The 19128-nt window shown below is 37.7% G+C and overlaps 1 protein-coding gene and 1 pseudogene across 4 annotated transcripts in view; both read left to right on the top strand.

Annotated features, from left to right (window-relative positions):
- The window catches only part of RNF182 (ring finger protein 182), a 54267-nt gene that overhangs the window by 10968 nt on the left and 24171 nt on the right, over window positions 1-19128 (top strand). The window lies entirely within an intron of this gene.
- On the top strand, window positions 12426-12994 carry LOC104672587 (annotated as a pseudogene).

Below are 19128 nucleotides of genomic sequence, written 5' to 3'. Positions count from 1 at the left end.
TATGTGGAATAGGAAGCCATTGGAGGACTTTTTGTAGAGGTGGTCTGGTAAAGATGGGAGTAATTTGGTTAACATTTTAGAAATATTATTCCATGTAGAGAACAAATCTACATGGAAGATGTAAGGGGGCAAGATTGGTACCAGGGAGACTTGTTAGGAGCCAGTTTCAATAGTCCAGGTGAGAGATGGTGTATTTACCACAATTTTAATTTTACATTTATTTATGTGATAGATTGATACCATCCTCAGTAGACTGTAAGCTCCAACAGGGCAGAAACAATGTCTTTTTTTTTTTTTTTTTTTGCCTAAAGTTGTAATCCCAGTGTAGTATTCCCAGATGTAGTCCCTGTATGTTGACTTAACTGTCAATTCAGCATTTTCCATATTTCACACATAGAAGATATGTGTATGTATCATGACCAAATAAATTACTGTAGCTAGCAGGAAAGTATTCCTAAAGTCAGAATATCAAGGCCTTTATTCAGATATTCAGATTAGAGTTGGAAGTCTTTCACTCTGATTCGGACAGTGAAATGTCTTACAAACCACATATTAACAAGTAGAAGATATTTTCACAGGAAATCAGAACATTTGATGATCCAAAAAGATAGCACATTAGTTATAACCATATGATGTCACTGAAACTGTTGAAATTGTTATGATCTCTTAATCATGATAATGTATGGATAGAAAATTTACTCAGCAATGTATCTTACATTGAATATATACAAAAGATGTTTAAAAATAAGACATCTTGCTATGATTCACTTGAGATAGACATCACTTATCATACTGGGGTACTAGAAATGCCCTATGCTGTTGATACAGTTTTGGTGGGTGAGTGTATTAGTTCATTCTCACATTGTTATAAGGAACTACTTGCGAGTGGGTAATTTATGAAGAAAAGAGATTTAATTGACTCACAGTTCTGCAGGCTGTGCAGAAAGCACGGCTGGGGAAGCCTCAGGAAACTTAACAATCATGGCACAAGGCGAAGGGAAAGGAGGCACATTTTACATGGCCAGAGCAGGAAGGAGGAAGAGAGATGGGAGAGGTGCCACACACTTTCAAAGAACCAGATCTCCTGAGAACTCTGTCACGAGACAGCACTATGGGTATGGTGCTAAACCATTAGAAACCGCCCCTTTATCTAATCACCTACCACCAGGCCCCACCTGCAACTTTGGGAATTAAAATTCAACATGAGATTTGGGTGGGGACACAGAGCCAAACCATATCAGTAAGGAACTAGCATAATGAAAAATTTAATGTTTTCCTTTTCCCTGTCTTTATAGACAATGATGGAAGAGTTAGAAATCCTTAAACAGCTTTATGTAAACAACTGGACACATAATTAGGAGAAGTTTAAAGCATTTTAGAACTCAGGATAATATCTCTATTGAGATTCAGTTATTCTTTGATCTGCAGTAAATTTAAATGGTCATGGTTGGTCTATAAATATAAATTTTTCTTTCACAGACAGTTTTAAAAGGGGAAAATTTAGACAGCTCTTTAAAAATCTCACATTGTAGAGTAGGAAATTTCTTAAGTAACACTGTGCTAGGCACTAATGACTCAAAGATGAACAAATCAAGTATAGCCCTACCCTGCTGATGCGAACAGAAGAAATTACAGGTAAGTGTCTGGTCGTTACACAAGTGTGTATCATGATAGGGCATATATATGATGCCTGTGGGATCTGTAGGAGAGGCATCCAAGCAAGATTTGGGATTTGGGAATAATTGATATCTATACTGGATGAAGGATGACCCAGGAAAGCAGGCAAATATGGGAAAGTTTGGGGTGGTGAGGGTGGGTAAAAGAGCTATAAAGAAGGAACTGGGGCCGGGTGCGGTGGCTCAAGCCTGTAATCCCAGCACTTTGGGAGGCCGAGACCGGCGGATCACAAGGTCAGGAGATCGAGACCATCCTGGCGAACACAGTGAAACCCCGTCTCTACTAAAAATACAAAAAACGTCTACGGCCATACCACCCTGAACGCGCCCGATCTCGTCTAAAAATACAAAAAACTAGCCGGGTGAGGTGGCGGGCGCCTGTAGTCCCAGCTACTTGGGAGGCTGAGGCAGGAGAATGGCGGGAACCCGGGAGGCGGAGCTTGCAGTGAGCTGAGATCCGGCCACTGCACTCCAGCCTGGGCGACGGAGCAAGACTCCGCCTCAAAAAAAAAAAAAAAAGAGGGAACTGGGCATCGTAAAAGCTTAGAGTCCATTTGAGATAATGTGGCTTCTTTTGGAGAGTAAAAAGAATGGCGGGGGCGGGGATGGAGTGAGGTCGAGGAGGAGAAAGGAGTAAGAGATGTGGCTGGTGAGGTAGACAGAGGCCAGATAAGGTAGATGGTAAAATATTTTAAGCAGGGGAGTAAATGATCAGATTTGAGTTTTAGAAAATTTCTCGTGGTGTTACATGTAGACTTTTCACAATCACATTACCTGTTTTGTGTTGTATGTATCCTGTATAGACACAGGAAGCATTACTTTTATTTTTAGATACACTTGTTATTGAAGGTTAACATACGTATAGGAAAGTGCACGAATCATAAGGATATACAGCTTTCATGCATTTTCAAGTGAGTCCCCTGTGTAACTACTACTCACATCAAAAAGTAGAAGATTACTATTACCCCCAAATCCTTCCTTTGCCTTTTTTTCAGTTATTACCTGCCCCCAAAGGCGACCCATAGTCTGAATTCTAACACTGTTGATTATTTTTGCCCATTTTAGAACTTTATACAAATGGAATCAGGCAGTGTGTACTTTATGTGTGTGTGTTTGATAGCTTTCACCAACTATTTGGGATATTCATCCTTGCTGCTGGATGTAGTAATAGTTTGTTTTTTGTCTCTCATTTTGGTGTAGTATTTCATTGTTGCCTGTAGCACACTTTTTAAAATTGTACTGTTCATAGACATTTGGGATGTTCCTGTTTTCAGCTATTACAAATAGTGCTGCTATAAACATTCTTATACATGTGTATGTGAGCATTTCTGTTGTGCATCTCTGTAGAAGTAGAAAGGTCATGGGTTATATGTATGATTTAGCTGTGATATTGCTATCAAGCATTTGCCACACAGTTCTCCAGGTGGTTATATCAGTGACATTCTCAACATCAGTGTATGAAAGTTCTAGTTGTTTCTCATTCTTGCTCATAGTTGTATTGCCAGTCATAGTGGCAGATGAAAAATGATATCTCATTGTAGTTTTTATTTGTACTTTCCTAATAAGTGATGTTGAGCATTTTTTCATGTTTTGTTAGCCATTTGGATAGCCTCTTCGATGAAATGCCAGTTCAAATATTTTTGTCCATTAAAAAAGATTATCTTTTTCTTACTGAGTTTTATGGAGTTCTTTATATTTTCTAGATAGAAGTCCTTTGTGCGATATATTTGTTGTGGAATTCTTCCACACTATAGCTTGCTTTTAACTCTTACAATTTTTCAATCAGAAGTGTTTAATTTTAATGAACTCATTTATATATCTTCTTTTAGTGTTAGTGCTTTTTGTGTCTTCTTTAAGAATTTTTTGCCTGCTCCAAGATCATGAAGATATTCTCCTATGCTACCAAGAAGTTTTATTGTTTTACTTTTCACATTTAGATTTATAACTCCTTTGAATTGATTTTTGTGTATGGTGTGAGGTAAGGATCAAAATGATTTTTATCTATGTAAATATCTTGTTGACCCAGCATTATTTATTGAAAAGATTATCCCTCCTCCATTAAATTGCAGTGGCATCCTTTTCATAAAAATAGGTAATCATATGCTTATGAATCTCTGTCTGGATTCTGTATTTTGTCCTTATGATATATTTGTCTAATAAAGTGTCTTACATAATCCCAGCACTTTGGGAGGCCAAGGTGGGTGGATCACTTGAGGTCAGGAGTTTGAGACCAGCCTGGCCAACATGGCGAAACCCCATCTCTACTAAAAATACAAAAATTAGCCAGGCGTGGTGGTTCACACCTGTAATCCCAGCTACTTGGGTGGCTGAGGCATGTGAATTGCTTGAACCCAGAAGGCAGAGGTTATAGTGAGCCAAGATTGCATCACTGCACTCCAGCCTGGGCAACAAGAGCGAGACTCCATCTCAAAAAAACAAAAACAAAAACAAAAAAGGGTCTTACATTGATGTAATCCTGATACCAGGTAGTATAAGTTCTTCAGTTTTGTTTTTTTGTCTTGATTTTCTTTTAGCCCATTTTTAGTGTTTGGCATTTACATACGATTTTAGGATCATCCTGTCAGTTTCCACAAACAACCTGATAGATTTTTATCAGAATTGCATTGACTCTGTAGATCAATTTGGGAGAGTTGACATTTTTATAATATTGAGTCTTCTAATCAATGAACACAATATAGCTCTCCATTTGTTGTCTTTAATTTCTCTAAGTAATGTTTGGAAGTTCTCTCTGTAGTATTCTTGTACTTCTTTCATTAGATTTGTTCTTTTTATTGTTATTGCAAATGCCATCTTTTAAAATTTCACCTTGTAATTTTTTGTTTTTTGTGTATATAAATACATTTTTGTATCTTGACCTTGATTCCAGGGATTTTGCTGTATTCACTTCTTAATCTTAATAACTTATTTGTAGAATGATTTGGATTTTCTATGTGCGTAATCACTGTATGTGATGGATAAAGAGCTTTGTTTCTTTCTTGTCTGATTCTTATCTCTTTCACTTTTTTTATTGCCTCATTGCTCTATCTAGGACCTCAATTATAATTCTGAATAGAAATGGTGATAGCGTGTACTTTGTCTTATTCCCAACTTCAGGGGGAAAGCATTCAATATTTAAAATATGGCTCTTGCTTAGAAGTGTTGAAACCTTTTTATCGATTAAGAAAATTCTCATTTCTAATTAATGGTTATTTTAATCATGAACATGTGTTGAGTTTTAGCAAATTATTTTCTGCATTTATTGAGATGATCATATGATTTTTTTCTCCTTTATTTTGTCAATATGGTAATCACATTTTAAAAAATGTTAGAACAGTTTTGCGTTTCTATCAAAAATCCAACTGATGTGCTATTATTTTAGTGTTTTGTTGGACTCAGTTTGGTGATATTTTGTTAAGAATTTGTCTGTTTAGGAGAGACATTGGTGTAAGTATCTGAATAGTGCCTCCCTTTGCATTCTTGATATTTACAATCTGTGCCTTTCTTCCCCCCTTGCCTGGGGTTTATCAAATTTATTATTTTATAAGTGAACTTATTTTGACTTTTTTTTTTTTGCTATTGTATGCTTATTTTCTAATTTATTAATTTCTGTTCATAATTAGTACTTTCCTAATATTTTTGGCTTTGGGTTTTCTGTTTTTTCTAACTTTGTGAAAATGATACTTAGATTATTGATTTTCAACTTTTCTAACATATGCATTCAAAGCTCTGCATTTTCCTTAAGCATAGCTTTAATAGTATCCTCTTAAATTCTGTCACATTTTTTCTGCTCAAAATATTTAAAAATAGCCATGTGTTTTTTTCTTTGACCACAAGTTATTAGACAGTTATTGCTTAATTTCCAATGGTTTAGGATATTCTAAAAATCTTGTTGATTTCTAGCTTAATTCAGCTATTGTCAAAGAATATGCTATTAACATTTTAGTCTTTTGATATTTTTGAGACTATTCTTATGGCCTGGATATGATCATTTTTGCTGAGTGATAGACATGCACTTGAATAGACTACACAATATATTTTGTAGTTGTAGTTGCAGAATTTGGTGCACATAGATTGGGTCAAATTCATTAATTGTGTTGATCAAAGTTTCTATCTACAGTTTTTCAGTCTGCTTATTCTGTCAGTTATTGGAATGGATAAGCAAAATCTCTTACTGTGATGATGAATTTTCCTACTTTTCATTCTGTCAGTTATTAAATATGTATTTTGAGGATATGTTATTAAATACATACAAACCTATAATTGTTTTAATTCCTTGGTGTATTGTACCCCTTTCCTCTCTGTACCTCTCATAATGGTTCTTGACTTACTGTTTACAGGTCTTATAGTAGTATATACCAACTCTCCTTTGTTAGTTGGTTAGTGTTTCCATGGTATATCTTTTTATATACTTTAAATTTCCTTACTCTATTTTTAGTTGTTTGTTTTATAAGCCACATATAGCTGGCTTTTGTTTACTTATCTCACCTGACAATCTTTGGAGCAGCTAATAGTTCATTTACATGTAAAGTACTTGATAATGTAATTGGGTTTAAACTTCCCATTGTGCTAGTTGTTTTCTAACTGTCCTATCTGTTCTTTGTTCTTCTTTTCTTCTTTCTTGCTTTTAAAAAAATTAATAAAGCAATTTTAATTCAGTTTTCTTCTCTCTTTTCTTGATAGTTATACATTGTGTTTTACTCTTTTGGCTGTTATCCTAGAGATTATAGCATCTGTTTTCACTTATGAATATACTTTAAATTAGTATTTTAATCCTTCCTTGATGATGTAGTGTTATTAGAATACTTTGACTCTATAAATCCCTTGCTCTTTTTGGAATGGTTGTATCGTTTTAATTCCACACATGAATAAAATAACCTGATACATTATTATTGCTGTTTTATACAGTATTTATCTATATGTATCATTTATTTTCATTCCTTCATGTAAGTCTGTGTTTCCCTTTGGGATTATTTTCTTTTTGCTGGAAGAACTCCCTTTAGTATTTCTATTTTTACCTGTTTGAAAGTATTTTGTCTTAATTTTTGAAGCATATTTTTGCTGCATGTGGAATTCTAGATTGACAGTTTCTTTCAGCACTTTAAAGATGTAATTTCATTGTCCTCTGTTTTCCATTATTTTTGTTGAGAAATCGGCTGTCAGTCTCACTTTGGTCCTTTAGAGGTGACGTGCCTTTTTCCTCTGTGTGTTAAAATTTTTTTCTTTGTCTTTGGTATTGAGGAGTTCTATTATGATGTGCTGAGGCACTTTTTCTTTACTATTTATCTTGCTTGAGGATCATAGAGGTTCTTGAATCAGTTTTAGAATATTCTTTAATTACAAAATTTTTTTTTTGAGACAAAATCTTGCTCTGTGGCCCAGGCTGGAGTGAAGTGGTGTGATCTCAGCTCACTGCAACCTCTGCCTCCTGGGCTCAGGTGATCCTCCTGCCTCAGCCTTCTGAGTAGCTGGGACTGACTACACGTGCCACCACACCTGGCTGATTTTTTTTATTTTCAGTAGAGATAAGATTTTACCATTTTGGCCAGGCTGATCTCAAACTCCTGACCTCAACCAATCCACCTGCCTCAGCCTACCAGAGTGCTGGGATTACAGGTGTGAGCCACCACCCCTGGCCAGTTTTAGAATATTCTTAGCAGCTTTCTCATCAAATAGTATTTCTTCTGGTCTGATCACTTTCCTCCCCTCCTAGAAGTACAATTTTATATCCTTTAGATCTTTCACCCTGTTCTATTTGACTCCTAAACTCTTTTTCCTATTTTCCATTGTATTTTTTCCTCTTTAGTTTGGAAATTTTCTAATGACATATGTTTCAATTCACTAATGTTCTCATCTTCTGTTCTGTTCTTTTTATTTTATTTTGTTAGGGCTTTATGGAAGTATAACTTATACACCATAAAATGCAGCCATTGTAGGTGTAGCATTCAATGATGTTAGTTAAATTCACAGAGTTCTGCAACCAGAGAAAGAAAATCTTACCTTATTCTTTGTCTTTTCTGAAATTCTTATTTGGTAGATTAGTAGATACAAACAGCCCTGATAGAGCTATAATTATTTAATTACATTCAGGGAATACTAATGGCTACCTTATCTAAATGATGAAAGTAGTTTCTAAATTATAAAGTACTATTAATATATACTTTTACTCATCCAAATAAAAAATTATATTTAATAACATATATATCTAAACCCTTGGTAAAAATAAAATGCTAAAATGCTATACAATGTAAGGTGTTATTACCATGTGCATAGAGGTGGTTCCTGCTTTTTTTTTTTTTCTTTTTGTAGAAATAGGGTCTCACCATGTTGTCCAAGTTGTTCTTGAACTGCTGGGCTCAAGTGATCCTCTTGCCTCACCCTTCCAAAGTGATAGGATTAGAGGCCTGAGCCACTGTGCCTGGCTGAAGTCTATGTTTTTTTGATGGAGCTATAAAAATAGGACTTTTTTTTTTTTTTTTTTAGCAGTAAGTCATGTATGCTACTGGGTAAGTGAATACTGAGGTGCTAGTAGGACTCTGTATCATTGGTACTTATCTTACTGCCTTGGAACTCCTATATTTTGCATACATGCCTGTCCCCCCCTGTGAATTACTAAGTAAGATTGCTAAGCTGCTTACTAAGTGGCTGATCCTAAGAAGAACACTTAGCCGGGCTTAATAAACATTGAGGAGTGAGAACATAAGAGTGTTACTAGAGCTTTGCTTTCTTAGGGTGGAAATGCCCTCCGTTGTCACTTGAATTCCTGCTAACACCCCAATACATGTGGAAAGGTTGCTCTTAATTATATATGATATATATAATGATCAACCTATAATGTTGAAGCTGGAAGGTCTTTGGCTATCAAGCCCAGAATCTTAATTTCTCAGATAAAAAAGCCATGACCCAGAAAGTTTAAGTGATTTACCCAAGTGATTTACTCAAGATCTCAGTCTATGCATTAGAGAGAGCTGGGCTTGATTTAGCCAAAAATTATTGTGGCCCACTTTGGGGAGTTACCCTCAGATGTTGTCATCACAAAATGTATGTATCAAATGTGAAACTGCCACTTCGTTGCCAGTGCATTCCTTTAGCAAATAACCTTAAACGTTGGAATTGCCCTTATGGGGAGATGATGGTACCTCAGCAGTGCCCCTCAGAGCCCAATCAGGTGATTTTGCAGAGCTTTCTGTTTTAAACACTTCTGTCTAAAGTGTTTAGCGTGACGCTATAGGTCAGGCAAAAATATAGTAACAGCAACATGACAACAACAACAAAACAACGAACGTGGATAAACAAACGAACCTTAAAAATTTTTTGTCACTACAATGTTTTAACAATTTCAAAGATTGACATAGATCTTTCCCCTTACTTATGTTAATACCTATTAGTTTATGCTGTTTTTAGTGTTAAACGGTAAAATGTTTATTCCCTTGTTATAGTCCATTACTGCAGTGGCTTAATTTCATCCTGACAGTTTTCCTCTGCCTTTTTGGCATCCCATTCATTCTGATTACACCAGTGGATCTGTTACCAGAAAGGGGTCCCAAACCAGACCTCAAGAGAGGGTTCTTGGATCTTGTGCAAGAACGAATTCGAGGTGAGTCCACAGAATAAAGTGAAAACAAGTACTTTAAGAACGTAAAGGAATTAAAGGGTGGCTATTCCATAGAGAGACTAGGGCATTCTCAAAAGCAAGAGGAGAAACACGTCTGCCTTAGGTACAGTGCTTATTTCTGTATAACAAAGGAAAAAGTCATGGGGAGATGTACTTTACTACAAGGGTTTGTGACAAAGTATTGTTAATCTTTGTGTAACTACTTTGGAAAGAATCTATATTATCTTTAAAGCAAAATATTATTATTATTATTATTATTATTTTTTTTTTTTGAGATGGAGTCCCACTCTGTTGCCCAGGCTAGAGTGCAATGGCATGAACTCAGCTCACTGCAACCTCTGCCTCCTAGGTTGAAGCAATTTTCCTGCCTCAGCCTCCTGAGCAGCTGGGACTACAGGCATGTGCATTATTACACCTGGCTAATTTTTATATTTTTAGTAGAAACAGAGTTTCACCATGTTGACCAGGCTAGTCTCAAACTCCTGACCTCAGGTGATCCACCTGCCTTGATCTCCCAAAGTGTTAGGATTACAGGCATGAGCCACCGTGCCTGACTGCAAAACTTATTCTTAAACTAAGAATGCTTTTGTTCATAAGATATTGGGGCATCAGGACATTTCCTGGGTCTATTATTTCCTGGGTTTGTTAAGTCCTGGGTCTATTCAGTAAACATTACTAACTTCTTCCCTTAACTGTAAATATCCTATAACTAAAAAGTCTAGCCTCCTGGGAATGCAGCACAATAGGTCTCAGCCTCATTTTACCCAGCCCTAATTCAAGATGGAGTCACTCTGGTTTGAATGCCTCTGGCACATTTCCCGCCTCCCATTTATAAGGGGAGCCTTAATCCTAAAGGTTGCAGAGGGATAGAAATTTATCTTCTGTAGCGTCTTCAGGCTGAACAGGGGCTATGATGTTCCTGCCTAACAATATTTAGGGTCTCTTGTATTTAGAGTTGGGAGGAGTTTAGTCAGAAAGTGTTAGTATGGTGAAGGTCATTCAAAACTCTGAGTCCTGATGAAAGATGATACCTGGAAGATTAATAAGTATTTAAGAAAACATTGAGTAAGCTTCTTCTAAATTATAGACAAAGAGTACCACAGCAATATATTCTAGAACTGCAAAGCAAAATCAGTAAAATTGTCTCAAATAAACGAAATAAGACAGCTCTCTATGAACTGGGGAATTGTGGGAACCAAGGTGATATGGGGTTGCTAGCTGATTTCATTATGTGTCCAGAATTAGAATATTAATTCAGATTTTTATGTTACTCATGCTGCTTGTTTCTTTTGAGCAGCAACCAGAGATCACTGGTTGGTTCACAGGAATAAGCAGGGTCAGTCTAAATTGCAGAAAAAACTCAAAGTCAATGGACGAGACCAGAGTCTAATAACAGGTGTACCATAGTTTGTGAAACGTAATTTTTCTATCTCCAGTCCCTGTTTTTATTAAAGCAAACCATGGTAGGACTGATTGGTTTGCAAAATAAATTTTAGTCTTATTGTATGTGGCCTGGTTGTTTGTATAAAGTGAAGCAAGAATAATAATTTGCCATATAGTGTCTTTTGACTTTGATGGAACTGTGTTCTATAATGTAATCTTAGATTAGACTTTTTGAAGCCTTGAGACCAGTCATGGATTTATATGTGCCTGCAAATACGAGTTGGGTAAGTTTCTCTCCTCTGGAGGTCCCAAGATATTTGGGGCTCCAGGGCCTGTCAGAAAGTGACATTCTTTACTTACCACAGGTCAGGAGCTCTGTACAAGGCTCAAGAGTCCTGTACAAGGCTCAAGATATGAGGTCAGTTTTCTTAGGGGCTTTAATTGGCTCTATAAATGAATTTTGATTCCTTAAAGCAGTCTGTTTACATTTGAAAGCATGTCAGTTATTCCAGTCAAAGCCTTGGTAAAATAACTAGTGTCTCCAATTGTGTCTTGACACAAAGGAAAAAGTCTTACTGGACTTATGTAAATAGCTATATCACTGTAAGTTAAAAATACTCACAAATAGTTTCCAAATTTGGGAGAAATCAGGTAGAGAGAACGAAACGTGCTGTAAATTTTGTTTACAGTAGTATACTATACTCAATTGTTAAAAGCTGTAAATAGCTCAAAATAAAAGTTTTCTTGACTCTTAAAAACAAAACAGAAAGGCAAAAAGTCATAAATAGATTATTTTGGTCTTTTATTAGTTGTCTATGCAATTCCTGTTTTTCTCAATATTTATGAATACATTAGTTTTCCAAGAGTCTTGGAAGTTTTCTTCTATTTTAATGGCATACATTTCAAAGCTGTCAAAATCCTGCTTTATAAGAGTACTTGTCAGAGTCCTATAGCTGATTATAAACTGCCTTTTGAAGAGAATCAAAACAAGACAATTGCTTGTGGATGACAAAAAGTCTTAGGGCAGCTGTAGTCAGAGACACAGTTGACAAGGAAATTTGGCTACTCTTGTGACACACAATAATTTAAGATAACAATTATAACTATTAATGATAACATATACTAAGTTATGCAAGAATTATTGTAGTTTTGCATAATTTTGGAACACATACCAATGACACATATAAATAACCCAAAGAACGTCCGATGCCATTTTGTATTTGACAATACTTCCTATGTGATTTTAGTATGTCAAATAAGTCAAATATGCCATTATTTAACTTCAGGGGACCTCATATCTAAAAGGATTATCAAGTCAGGAAAGACTTAATTTATAATTTGATTTTGGAAAGTTTGTTAAATAGCAAAGGTGTAAAACACGTTATGTTATAAAATAGAATCTCAGGTCACCGATTTCTTTAGCCAAAATGATAACTTAAAGATTTAAAAAAGGCAAAAACTTTTACCCATTGATAGAGGGAAGAGTTAGCTTTCCAAATAATGTCTCTTTTCTGTCCTTTCTTTTTTTCTTTATTCAAAAGGCAAACAAAAATATTTTATATTTTAATATTACATGAAAATCTTGTTCAAAAGAGAAAGCCAAATTTCGCTTTTGTGTTAATATACTATTAATGTCAAATCCAATTTTTAATAAAATCATATGGACCAAATCTACTCACTCCGAATCAGTTTGACCATAAAGTAAGATTCTCATAAACCTTTTATAATCCTTTAAAATTTTTGTTGATGGCAAGATGGCTGCCTTTGTCTTTGCCAGTGTAGTGAGAGCAGCTTCAGGAACCTTATAGCCCCTGAATGTTTTGGCATCTTCAGCCTACCAAAATTGTGTCAAGAATGCCTCTCTTATTTCTGCATTGTCTACTGGACGTTTTAGTCATATTCAGACACCAGTTGTTTCCTCCGCTCCCAGACTTACCACATCTGTCAGAAACCTGACTTGTGGGCATCCTGCAGTGATCTTTAATAGAGTGGCCCCTTTGCTTCCAAGTGTCCTGAAGCTGCCAGTCAGATCTCTAACATTCATCTGTACACAAAAAGGCAAGAGAAAGACTGTGAAAGCTGTCATCTATAGGTTTCTTCGACTTCATTCTGGCCTTTGGTTGAAGACAAAGGCTGGTTATAAGAAAAAATTATGGAGAAAAACACTTGCAAGAAAAAAAGCGATTGAGGGAATCTGTATTCTACAGTAAAACCCAGAGTAAACTCTTAGATAAAATGATGACTTCTTTCTGGAAGAGACGAAAAACCGGTATGATGATGATCCTTATCAAAGTATTATGATCAAACAAACCTGAAAGTATAGATCAGAAGTTTCACTTGTTTCTCAGCTATTGAATATGTATCTTTGTGTACATAATATCTTCGCAAAAATGGGTAAATGTAAAACTTCATGTAAATTGTACCAACGAATAGGTAAACATACAGTGCCAATATTAAACTTATAAAAGTTTTAAAACTTAAACAATTTTTTGCTGAAGAGTAGGTCAGTACTCTAAGCAAACCCTGTTGTGCGTTTTTCCAATATTCAATTTATGGAAAAACTAAACAATATCCTTTTAATTTTAGTCACTTTGTTCACACACAGAATTTCTTTTACAAGATTAATTTTTTGCAAACCTTCCACCATTTGGTCAATTTTTTAGCTTTATTCTATCTAACTTAAAATAATTATTCAGCCCTCTTTTCTTTTCTTTGTTTTTTTTTTTTTTTTTTTTTTTGTTGTTGTTGTTGTTGTTGACAGAGTTCTGCTCTGTCTCCCAGGCTGGAGTGTGATGGCGCAGTCTTGGCTCACCGCAACCTCCACCTCCCAGGTTCAAACAATTCTCGTGCCTCAACCTCCCAAGCACCTGGGATTATAGGCACACACCACCACACATGGCTAATTTTTGTATTTTTAGTAGAGATGGGGTTTCACCATGTTGGTCAGGCTGGTCTTGAACTCCTGACCTCAGGTGATCCGCCTGCCTTGGCTTCCCAGAGTGCTGAGATTACAGGCATGAGCCACCACACCTGTACCCCCCTTTATTTTTTTTTGAGATAGAGTCTTGTTCTGTTGCCCAGGCTGGAGTGCAGTGGTGTAATCTCAGCTCACTGCAATTTCCGGCTCTTGAGTTCAAGTGTTTCTCCTGCCTCAGCCTCCTGAGTAGCTGGGACTATAGGCGTGTGCCACCACACCTGGCTAACTTTTGTATTTTTAGTAAAGATGGAATTTCACCATGTTGACCAAGCTGGTCTTGAACACCTGGCCTCAGGTGATCTGCCCAACTCAGCCTTCCAAAGTGCTGAGATTACAGGTGTGAGCCACTGTACCCAGCCACTTATTTTTCTTTAAGTCAGTTAACCAGAGCTCTTTCATATGTAAACATCACACACATAACACATATAAATACACAGATGGAAGAAGATCTAATAGTTATAATATTTTTTTATTTGCCGGTTTTAAGTTTCTTAATTGGATTACTGGCTTCAGGCTGAAGCCCTTCAAGGAACAGGGCCAAAAAGGCATGCAATTTCTAGGGCCTAATAAGCAGGCACAGTGGAAGTCAAAACAGATCCTCCAAAATTAAAAGTCCCATTTTAATACTGGATCCTTGATCCCCAAAAGAGAGAATTAGCCCATCCCCTATGGGAGTCTTATCTCTCAGTAGAGCTGGGGACATTTCCATACTTTCCAGGTGGTCAAGAACATGCTTCTCTGATCCCAGTGTGCCAAGTGCAGAGTATTCCTCCCTCATAGCTGCCATTAGCTATCCCTAAAAGTGTATGGCCTACCTGGTTATTAGACACCAAGGCTAAAAGCTCTCAAAATGCAAGTGATTTTGACCATTCATTTAACCCGTTTTCACAGAGAGACCAGAAGCCTGACTGGTAGGAAATTCTTACCTTTTTGCCAGCGTGATAGGTTTCTGAGTTACCTTTCTCTGAGTGGCTTTGATAGTCTTGCTTGTTGCCCCATAGCTGTGGGGTCCAAGCCACGTTACAAAAGAAAATCATCTTTTTTCCATTTCATGGACACATAGGCAAAGCCTCTCAGTTTTGCGAGCTTCCACCCAACAGGCTGTGTGGGGGAAACAAATGAACATTTTCCATTTTGTCCGGAGCAAAATACACATGACAAACATAGATACCAGTCACCCCAGTCAGCACCCAGCATCAACCTGGCAAGGCTCAAACTTTCCCCTGTTGGCCTCTGTCAACCCCTGTCGTCTTTGATCCACTTCAAGTGGGGTGGAATGACCTCTAACCAGGAGTTTCAACATGTGGTCTCTGGGCAAGATAGAAAAGCGGACAGTTGCCCTGCATGACAGAAAAGATAGTAAAGAAAGGAGAGAAAGAGAGAGAGGAAAGGGAAGGGCAAAAAGCATTCACTGCCTGTGGTGGGGCAGGGAGGCGAGGAGCTCAGGGAGGCCAGGGAAAGACCCACCCAGTGCAGCAACACTGAATCCAAAGTCTAGGCAGCTGCTTGTCAGTTGTGAAGAGATCTTCTCCAGCAGCCCCATCAGCTCTCACATTTCCCCCTTTGTGGGAGAGAAAGCTCCCCAGTGTCCGACAATCCTGTACGTGCCTAATCCTGTCACCCACAGCCGTCAGCACAGAGTTCAAGGCAGATTAATCCAAAGAGAAAAGCGGTCAACATCCCATAGTGTCAAATCCATTTTTGACCAAAAGAGGCCTTACTGAGAGGACTCTCTAACCCCTTATGTCTCAGGAGGGATGCTAACCCGTCTGAGCTGGACCTTTAACCCAACTGTGTCCTTTACCTGGGATGAAGTGTATCCTACCACTTATCCAAAGTCGGCCAATTGGTGCTGTGCAGACAATTTTACTTTGGTTAAGTGGGGGTCTCTTCAGTATCATCCCTTCATGGCTCATCACAGAATATGTTACTGAAAAGGGGGTCCCAGTCCAGACCCCAAGAGAGGGTTCTCGGATCTTGCGCAGGAAAGAATTTGAGGCAAGTCCACAGAATAAAGTAAAAGCAAGTTCATTAAGAAAGTAAGGGAATAAAAGGGTGACTACTCCATAGAGAGACCAGGGCATTCCCAAGAGTGAGAGGAGGAACACATCTGCCTTAGTTAGGTACAATGCTTGTTTATATATAAGATAACAAAGCAAAAAGTCATGGGGAGATGTGCTCTACTACAAGGGCTTGTGACAAAGGATTGTTAATCTGTGTAACTACTTTCACAAGAATATTATTTTTAAAGCAAAACTTACTCTTTTTTCTTTTTGAGACGGAGTCTCATTGCAAAACTTATTCTTAAGCTAAGACTGCTTTTGTTCATAAGACAGGACATCAGGACATTTCCTGGGTCTGTTATTTCCTGGATTTGTTAAGTCCTGGGTCTGTTCAATAAACATTATTAACTTCTTCCCTTAACTGTTAATATCCTGTGACTAAGAATGCGTAGTCTGCTAGGAATGCAGCCAGTAGGTCTCACAGCCTCATTTTACCCATCCCCTGTGCAAGATGGAGTCACTCTAGTTTGAACACCTCTGACAGATCTCTTGGTGTGGAAACTGTGTGGCATTTCATTCCATTCAGTCACACAGTGGACAGGTGAGTTAGCAGTGAAGATGTAGAACAAAGGCATTAGTACTGCCCTGGGTGTATGTGTATGGTGGGGGTGGGGGTGGGGTGTCACTTGTTACTGACTATGGAGCAGGAAGTAAGTAGGATAGCACTGGGTGAGGATGGGATTTTGGGGCTGTCAGGGTAGTTACCACAGAAGTCAAAGGCATGTGGGGGACAGAGTGGAGGAAGAGTCCAGTGTTTTATATTCATGGAATAGGCAATGTGAAGCCTCTGGCTTGTAAGTCAGGGCCACTTAGAGAAAGGAAATCTCTCCTTAGAAGAGCAAAGTAGACAATCGGGAGAGATTAGCCATACTGTTAAAGAATATTAAGGGGTGGGAATGAGGAACATGGGAAGGCATAGATGCCCCTTCTCTGCATTCCTTAGCACCCTGTGGGTCCTGCTTACGCAGCATTGACCATCAAGTGTGGTAAGGCTGAGTTCCTTATTGGGCTCCCCCTCTAGAATGTACACTTCTTGAAGGTGAGGCCATCGCCAGCACCTAGCCCAGGGCTTATGCTGTACTAAACATTCAGTAGGCATTTGTTTAATGAATGAATATACGTGGTAGATGGGCAGGGGGAGAAACAAAGCATCCATGAGCACAGATGTTGGAAAGTAGAGAGAAAGCTTTACTAATGATTTTATTTTTATCTTTTTGTTATGGAAAATGTTTAAACATATTCAAAAGTAGAGAAAATGGTATAATGAATCCCTTTTTACTTATCACTCAGCCTCAACAGTGATCAACATATGGCCAATCTTGCTTCATTTATCTGACCCCCTCCCCGTTGGATTATTTTGAAACAAAGCCCAGATGTCATATTATTTCATCTGTGAAACCCCAGTATGTATCTTCAAAACATTGAAGAGACTTGCCTTTAAATAATATGACCACAATGTCATTATCACACCAGACAACAGTTGCAGAGTAATTCCTTACTGTCATGAAATATTGGTATTCAAATTTCCTTTATTGTCTTGTAAATTCCCCCCTTCCCCATTGGTCAGTTAGAATTAGAATCCAAACAAGGACTACTCATGTATTTAGCTAATAAATCTCTTAGGCTTCTTTTAGTCTATAGCAAGCTTGTCTAACCTGTGGCCTGTGGGCCACATGCTGCCAGGACAGCTTTGAATGTGGTTCAACACAAATTCATAAACTTTCTAAAAACATTATGAGATTTCAAAATTTAAATTTAAATTTAATTTAATTTTTTGTAGCTCTTGGGGTATCATTAGCATTAGTGTATTTTATGTGTTGCCCAAGACAATTCTCCTTAAAGTGTGGCACAGGAAATTAAAAGATTGGGCATCCTTGGTCTGTGGGTTCACCCTTCTTTTTTTCCTTGCAATTTATTCATTGAAGAAACTGGATCCTTTGTCCTGTAGAATTTCCCACAGTCAGAATTTTGACTAACTACATCCCCATGTACTTAAATTCATTTTTCTGTCTGCTGTATTTCCTATGAACAGGTAAAAACAACCTGAGGTTTGATCGTATTTTCAGATTTTTGGCAAGAAGGCCTACGAAGGTGGGGGTGCTGTACGCTTCCCGCTTAATGGCATCAGGAGGCACCTGCTGCCTTGTCCCTCCCTTTGTTGTGTGAAGCCCCATCAGTGAGCACAGGTGTTGTAAGCCTGACCCGTGTGTCATCCGCCTCCTTATCTGCTTTTTGCTCTGTGATTTTGGCAGCCATTGGTAATTAATTTCTAGGTTAGGGGTTAGTAAACTTTTATGTAAAGGGCCAGATAGTAAATAGTTTTGGCTTTGAGGGTCAATATGGTCTCTGTCATTGTAGTAGGAATGCAGCCTTGGACAGTATGTGCATGCATGGGCACAACTGCGTACCTATAAAACATTTACCAGATTAGATTTGACCTACTGGGAGTTATCTGCCAACTTCTGATCTAGATTATTTTACTAAGGATTACAAAATAATACAGTTCCATCATCATTGGTTGAAATACTTCTATAAAGAAGAATTTTACCTCATCAATTATTTGGTTACTTTAAAGGCACAACAGAAAGGAAGCTGCATATAAAGAAAAGGCAGAATAAATTCTTGTGTCTTTCGCTTGGTTATTTGGTTTCAGAGTGGGTTATTTTCCTCACATCTTCCAAAGGAGTTCATTTTGTTTTTTGAGTATCATCATGAAATCATGGCTTTTTGACATACTTGGTGTTTCAGTCTTTCTAGAATTAGGCCCTGTGGGTACACAGGAGGAGCCCCATGGCTGGTGTTGGTTAACAGTTGCACTGCAACCACAGGGCCTTTGATGCATTATGTGCTGCTTGGCAGAATGGTTTCCATGTCTCAGTTGTACTGTTACTGTAAATTCTATGAGTGGTCTCTGCCTGCAGCTTTACGATCCATGATGGTGCCATTTTAAAAAAGTTTTATTAGGCCAGGTGCAGTGTGGCTCATGTCTGTAATCGCAGCACTTTGGGAGGTTGAGGTGGGAGGATTGCTTGAGGCCAGGAGTTCAAGACCAGCCTGGGCAACATAGCAAGACCTTATCTCTATGCCCTCCCCACTTTCATACCTTTATTAGGTATGAAAATACATTGTTTTCGAATTCAGAAATTTGATTCTAACAGTTTTACATAATACTTAAAATTTCCATGGGCTAAAACTTTATTTTGCTCCCACATTTGAGTGAGAACGTGCAGTACTTCTCTTTCTGTGCCTGGCTTATTTCACTTCACATAATGTCCTTCAGACTTATTCATATTGCTGCAGATGACAAGATTTCATTCTTTCTTAGGGCTGAATAGTATTTCATTGTGTATACCCACTACATTTTTAAATCCATTCATCTGCTGATGGCCACTTGATTCCAAATATTAGCTATTGTAA

This window comes from Rhinopithecus roxellana, chromosome 4 (genome assembly GCF_007565055.1).
Source record: "Rhinopithecus roxellana isolate Shanxi Qingling chromosome 4, ASM756505v1, whole genome shotgun sequence".
NCBI lineage: Eukaryota > Metazoa > Chordata > Mammalia > Primates > Cercopithecidae > Rhinopithecus > Rhinopithecus roxellana.
Note: the sequence above shows the minus strand (reverse complement) of the source record. Positions and strands in the feature narration are given on the sequence as shown.